The 6569-nt window shown below is 37.9% G+C and overlaps 1 long non-coding RNA gene across 1 annotated transcript; it reads right to left on the reverse strand.

Moving 5' to 3' along the window:
• Nucleotides 1–206: 206 nt before the first annotated feature.
• LOC123330534 lies at nucleotides 207–5848 on the reverse strand. Its single transcript, XR_006546525.2, has 3 exons — nucleotides 5751–5848; nucleotides 5465–5629; nucleotides 207–263 (listed from the first exon to the last, which is right to left on the reverse strand). It is a non-coding gene; the product is annotated as an uncharacterized LOC123330534 (long non-coding RNA).
• Nucleotides 5849–6569: the final 721 nt, after the last annotated feature.

Raw genomic sequence — 6569 nt, forward strand, 5'->3', positions numbered from 1 at the left:
GGGCAGGAGGAGAAGGGGACGACAGAGGATGAGATGGCTGGATGGCATCACTGACTTGATGGACATGAGTCTGAGTGCACTCCGGGAGTTGGTGATGGACAGGGAGGCCTGGCGTGCTGCAGTTCAAGGGGTCGCAGAGAGTCGGACACGACTGAGCGACTGAACTGATAGGGCTTCTTTCGCGGTTCAGATAGTAAAGAATCCACTTGCCAACACAAGAGATGCAGGAGATACAGGTTCAATCCATGGGTCAGGAAGATCTCCTGGAATAGAAAATGGCAACCCACTCTAGTTTCTTGCCTGGAATATTCCATGGACAGAGAAGCCTGGTGTGGTGCAGTCCATAGGGTCACAAAGAGTCAGACACAACTGAGTGACAGAGCAGCATGCACACATATATTCATAAGAAAAAAATTCTCATAATTTTTCATTCCTTATTTCAGCAACTGATCATGGGGTTACACCTAGTTTTATAACTACCTTCATTTACTACCATTCCATACTCCCTTTGCTGTCATCAATCACTTCAGCTGATCCTGGATATTTGCCTGCTGAGGTGAACTAAACCTTAATATTAAGGGACTCCATTAGCTATCCTGTATAAATTGGATTGTTGAAGTTTTTCATTGATTTTAATCCCAGGACATGGTAAGGGATATGTAAGGGATCTCTTATATTCCAGATATGCTTTTTTCTTCCTTATCTCCATTTTATAAGACCAAAATTTCCCCTTGGTAATATTTTTTTTTTTAAATCACCCCATATAGTATACTAACATGTTGAATAATTTGTTTTACTGACTTGATTTAGAGACATGAAGAACCACAAAATGGCCTAATGGAAGTTAAAATTCTACTTCAATAGAATTATTATTGTCTCTCTTGGAAGAAACATTTTTCTTTGAAATTTACACTTTTAGACTATCAGATCCTAAGGTTATTGGGATGATGTTTTTGATTTCCAGGAATTATTATCAGTTCTGAGTCAATGTATAGTAATCATAGACAAGTATGACTTTTTTCTTCTCCATAAGACACAGTCACCCTGGTAAATTTCTCTATTCCCCATGGAGAAGTCTGCGAGATATATTCAACAGTACAAATGTTGACAGGTTGGATGGGTCCTTTATAAATGGGACCCAGCATCCCTTTAGGGGTCATGGCTCTGTTTTAATGACTAAAATTGGATTTCTGCTCATTCTATTCTAAACTCATTTGCTTATACAAACCAAATAAGTTTTTAGTAGACTGTCCTATTTATTATAGCAACACAATGATTAACTTGCTTTGACTCCATTGTCCATTATTGTAACCACATACTCCTTACCTTTGGTGATTAAAGTGCCATAATTTGGTCCTGTTGCCCTAGGATCCAGTTACACCCATCGAATTTACGGATCCTAGTTCAAGGCTAACAAATTCTATTTTGATTTCTGACTTACAGAATGACCATGAAAAAGAAAGTGAAAGTGTGAGTTGCTCAATAGTGTCCAACTCTTGGCAGCCCCATGGACTATAGACAGCCAGGCTCCTCTGTCCATGGAATTCTCCAGGCAAGACTATTGGAGTGGGTTGTCATTCCCTTCTACAGGGATTTCCTGACCCAGGGACTGAACCTGGGTATATTGCATTGCAGACAGATTATTTACCATCTGAACCACCAGAGAGACCCACAGAATCACCATAGAGCTCTTTAAGAACGGTTGAGCTTCTCTCACAATTATGGTAAAAGGTTTGTTCTCCAGATCGCTGGGACAGGTGAACAATTTTTACAAAATAAATCTACTCTAAGATTCCAATCTGCATGAACTTCTCTCTAGCATATAAAATAAGTTCTGGTAATTCAACTCATTTATGGTGGACAATGGGTCTGTGTTTTAAAAGATATACCACCCAAACTGTTATAGACATTTTTAAATCTTCAAGCAAAAACACCAAATCTGGAATCTTGGTTTAGTGGACAGGAGTAAAAAAATTAGGCTTGATCCAAGTTTATATTTCATTTACAATGAAGGCCATATCCTTAATTATTTTCTAAATATATTTCTCAGATTTTTTTTCTGTCTAATTTAGATAGCCATGAAGTTTTCTTGATGTATGGAACAACTATGTGGCTAACACTTTGCTTCTCACCCTTTATGGCCTTATGGGATTTGTTTTGTGTCTATAAACAAAGAAGGGTGAAGGGAGTAGGTTCTGAAGAGCATTATCAGTTCCATATATGGAAGCTAATTTAGTGGAGATAATCATAGTTTCTTTGGGAAAAGGAGAGTTAAACTCCACAGTCAGTGGTAGAAGAGCCATTTTTACAGGCAAATACAACTTGGTAGCATCTAGATGTCAGTGTCCCTAGGTTCATCAGGATCTAACCATATGTTCCCATTTTCAATTTTCAGGATGCTATCCCCTCCACGTAAATGCCCTAATTTTAACTGAAGTTTCACTGCAAAGTTGAGAATTCCATCTGTACTGTAATTTAGCTCCTCACAGAACTTGATTTTCAGAAAGTGTGGCCTTGAGGTTTCAGGACATGAATTCATTTGAGAGCAGATTTAGAATATCTCAGTCATTTATGTGGAACTTAAGCTGGTAATCTGAATCCCAGAGATTATCCTTTTATTTTCTTTAGCTTGATCATGAGCAACTAGCCAAGTTCACCATAGACTATTTTTCACAGTAAAATGTATGCTCTCAAATCTTGTCAAACTCTTTCTTACAGAGGCCAAAGCTAATACAATCAGTACCAGTGGGAGCCCTAGAAAAAACTTCAGGATGGAATTTCAGAATATGATCTATCGCTGATGGGGGAGGTGATACTTCCTGATACTGGTATTTAGGGTGATGAAGACCCTTGGAATACGGGTAATATTGCAGTTACTGATGTTTTATTATTAGAGACAACAGGGATCATAGCTCTATGTGGAATTATTGGCACCTGAAAGTCATCTAGTTGTAATTGGGCCAGTTGAAAATAATGAAGTCCTAGCTAATTCATGCAAAACATGGTGCAGTGCAAAAAGCAGTGAAGCTATAGATACAGCTGGTGGTATTCCACCACAATCAACCACTTTATCAAGATGAAAAAATCAGCAAGCAAAACATTCACATTGGTTCTGTGACTTGTGGAGTTCTAGAAGGAACTGAGTTTGGAACTATGCCTCCACACCCCTTAAAATTAAGACACAATTCTTGCATCAAACCCACACTGGCTATCTATTTTACATATGGTAAGCTATATCTTTCAATTCTGTTCTCTCAAATCATCCCACCCACTTCTTCTCCCACTGCATCCAAATGTCTATTCTTTATAACTCTGGCTCTTTTGCTGCCCTGCACATAGGATCATTCTTTGACAACCTAGAAGGATAGGGTGGAGAGGGAGGTGGGAGAGGGTTTCAGGATGGAAGGAACACATGTGTACCTATGGCAGATTCACACTGATGGATGGCAAAAATCCATCCCAATATTGTAAAGTAATTATCCTCCAATTAAAATTTAAAAAACATAAAAGTTTAAGATACAATTCTAAATAATACAAGATAATTCATAAAATAAGTAAACACGTATGATATTTCAAAAATGTATAGGAATCTAAAAGCTGAGAGGAAATTTTATGCTTAGATATATGGAAAAAAAGGAATAGGCTTCCCAGGTGGCTCAGTGGTAAAGTATCCACCTGACAATGCAGGAGCCAGGGGTTTCAATCCCTGGGTTGGGAAGATCCCCTGGAGGGAAAAATGGCAATCTACTCCAGTATTCTTACCTGAAAAAAAAAACAAACAAACAAACATAAAAACATACATAAAAGATCACAAAAGAGTCAGACACAGCCGAGTATGGATGTGCAGTATGCAACAAGGGATAAGTCTGAATATGTGATATATTCTTCATATCAACATTTAGGGGAAAATACAAATCAAACTGAAAGAAAATGTGAGGAACTAAATAAGAGCAACAGCAGCATATTAAAGAACTAGTATATAGTGGAGAAAGAAAATAAGTGGATATTAGGAACAGTTTTACCCCACAGAAAAATCAGATTAATTAGAACGAATTTTTCAAAAGCACAACTAAATATGACTCAATGAATAAAGATTATAGACTTTGTCTGGTTCACAGTAATTGTTAAAACTCACTCACACCCCATAAAACCTATACTACTTTATATCTTCTCTTTTGTAACATTTGAAAAATTTAATGCATAAATAACACCAAAATTGCATAAACTCTTAATAGGAATAAAGGAAATGTTACCATGCCTTTTATGATTCCAGAGTAGCCCACATTAATACAAACCACTAACAAAGACAGCACCAGAAAGTTATCTCCTGAATATAGATGCAAAATATATATATATGTATGTATGTGTGTGTATATATATATATACACACACACACACACACACACACACACACATACACACAGAGAGAGAGAGAGAGGACAAATCCAACAATACATAAAAAGATAAATCAAAAGTAAGTTGTTTTTATACCAAGAATGTTTATTAGAAGAATATTCAAAACTCAATCAATGTAACATGATAGAAGTAGAAAAATCATTATAAAAGTCAGCATCTTACCTTGTGTTATAGTAAAAATGTTCAGAGTCAAAGACAATGAAATTTTGAAATAAGCAAAGTTACTCATAACATACAAAAAACCCAGTGCAATTAAAGACTGACTATTCAACAAAACAATTGAGTTTAGAGGGCAATGCAAAGACAGAGCCAAGGGCTTAAAACATTAGTCAACCAAGAATCTTATAAACAGCTAAACTGTCTTTCAAAATTGAAAGAAATAAGATTCCAATTTCAACCCTGGCTTGGAAGTTCTCAATCCCATTCTTAAAAGAAAAATTCTGAGCAAATTGAGAAAAAATATTTTTCTTGAATCCATCAGAGAAAGGAGAGCACAGACCAAACTGACAGTAAAATCCAGAGAGACAGGCAACCACAAAATATTGCAGATAAAGCTTAACTGGAGCAGAAGCTGCTAGAATCATAAACTATTCAGAATACATATATATTAATTTTGACAAATTGCTGGAGTTTGTGTATTAAATAGTGTGAATCTGATGAGATTAGCAGTTTGGGGTGAATCCAGTATTTTTGTGAGTTTCTCCTATAAGAATGCTGCTAAGTCACTTCAGTTGTGTCCGACTCTGTGTGACCCTATAGACGGCAGCCCACCAGGATCCGCCGTCCCTGGGATTCTCCAGGCAAGAACACTGGAGTGGGTTGCCATTTCCTTCTCCAATGCATGACAGTGAAAAGTGAAAGTGAAGTCGATCAGTCATGTCCGACCCTCAGAGACGCCATGGACTGCAGCCTTCCAGCCTTCCAGCCTCCTCCATCCATGGTATTTTCCAGGCAAGAGTGCTGGAGTGGGGTGCCATTGCCTTCTCTGCCTATAAGAATACCATAAGGTTATAAATTTAAACAAATCAAGACACAAGAAAAAATGCACCTCATATATCTAGCAGGAAGAGAGGAAGATAACCATTGTGAAATATGTTGGGAGTGTTCTCCATAACAAAGGCCTACTTTCCAGAAAAACAGACTTCCAGAGCCTTAGTTCCCTGGTAGAAGGGTATTTCTCTGATTCCAGCTTGTCCTGGCCTTCCTTTCTCACCTACAGAAGAAGAGACGATAAAGAAATACTGTGAAGGTTGTAGTTCAGAGGCACAGACTCACTAAAATGCTGAAACTTAATCATAATATCACAGAAGGTTGTTTCCTCTCCTGCTACTTACCACTGTACCACCAGGGCTCCACAAAGGAGAAGAGTTGCAAGAGTTGCACGGTTCAGTCTTTATTGAAGAGGCTGTCTTGGGGAAAACAAGGTACACCTGGGAAGGCAAGAAAGCACACACCTGAGAAGGTGAAGCCTTTTGCATTTAAAGTTATAGGAAACGTTAAAAACATCCCAATGTCACCATATTAACATAAAGTCTCATACAAAAGGTTTAATTGCATCAATTTCTATCACCCAGTGTTGTGAATTAAGTTGTATCTCCCAAATAGATGTTGAATTCCTAACCCATGGTAACTGTGAATATGACCTTATTTGAGGTGTAATCAAGTCAATATGACATCATATTGGATTATGGTGATCCCTAATCCAAAGACTAGTGTCTTCATAAAAACAGAGAAATATTGATTCATACAGAAATAATATTGTGTGAGAACGAAGGCAGATATTGGAGAGATACATCTGCAGACCAAGGAATACCAATGGTTTCCGGCAACCTCTGCTGCTGCTGCTAAGTCGCTTCAGTCGTGTCTGACTCTGTGCGACCCCATAGACGGCAGCCCACCAGGCTCCCCCATCCCTGGGATTCTCCAGCCAAGAACACGGGAGTGGGTTGCCATTTCCTTCTCCACTGGCAACATCAAGAAGCTAGAAAAAGACAAAGAAAGATAGTCCCCTAGAGCCTTCAGAGAAAATGGCCATTTCAACTTCTAGATTCCAAAACTATGAAAGAACAAATAATTTTTTTTCTCTTGTTTAAAGCTACTCAGATTGTGGTGCATTATGGAGTACCTAGTATACTAATACAGATTTTTTAATG

Source organism: Bubalus bubalis, chromosome 19, assembly GCF_019923935.1.
Source record: "Bubalus bubalis isolate 160015118507 breed Murrah chromosome 19, NDDB_SH_1, whole genome shotgun sequence".
In the NCBI taxonomy this organism is placed as follows: domain Eukaryota; kingdom Metazoa; phylum Chordata; class Mammalia; order Artiodactyla; family Bovidae; genus Bubalus; species Bubalus bubalis.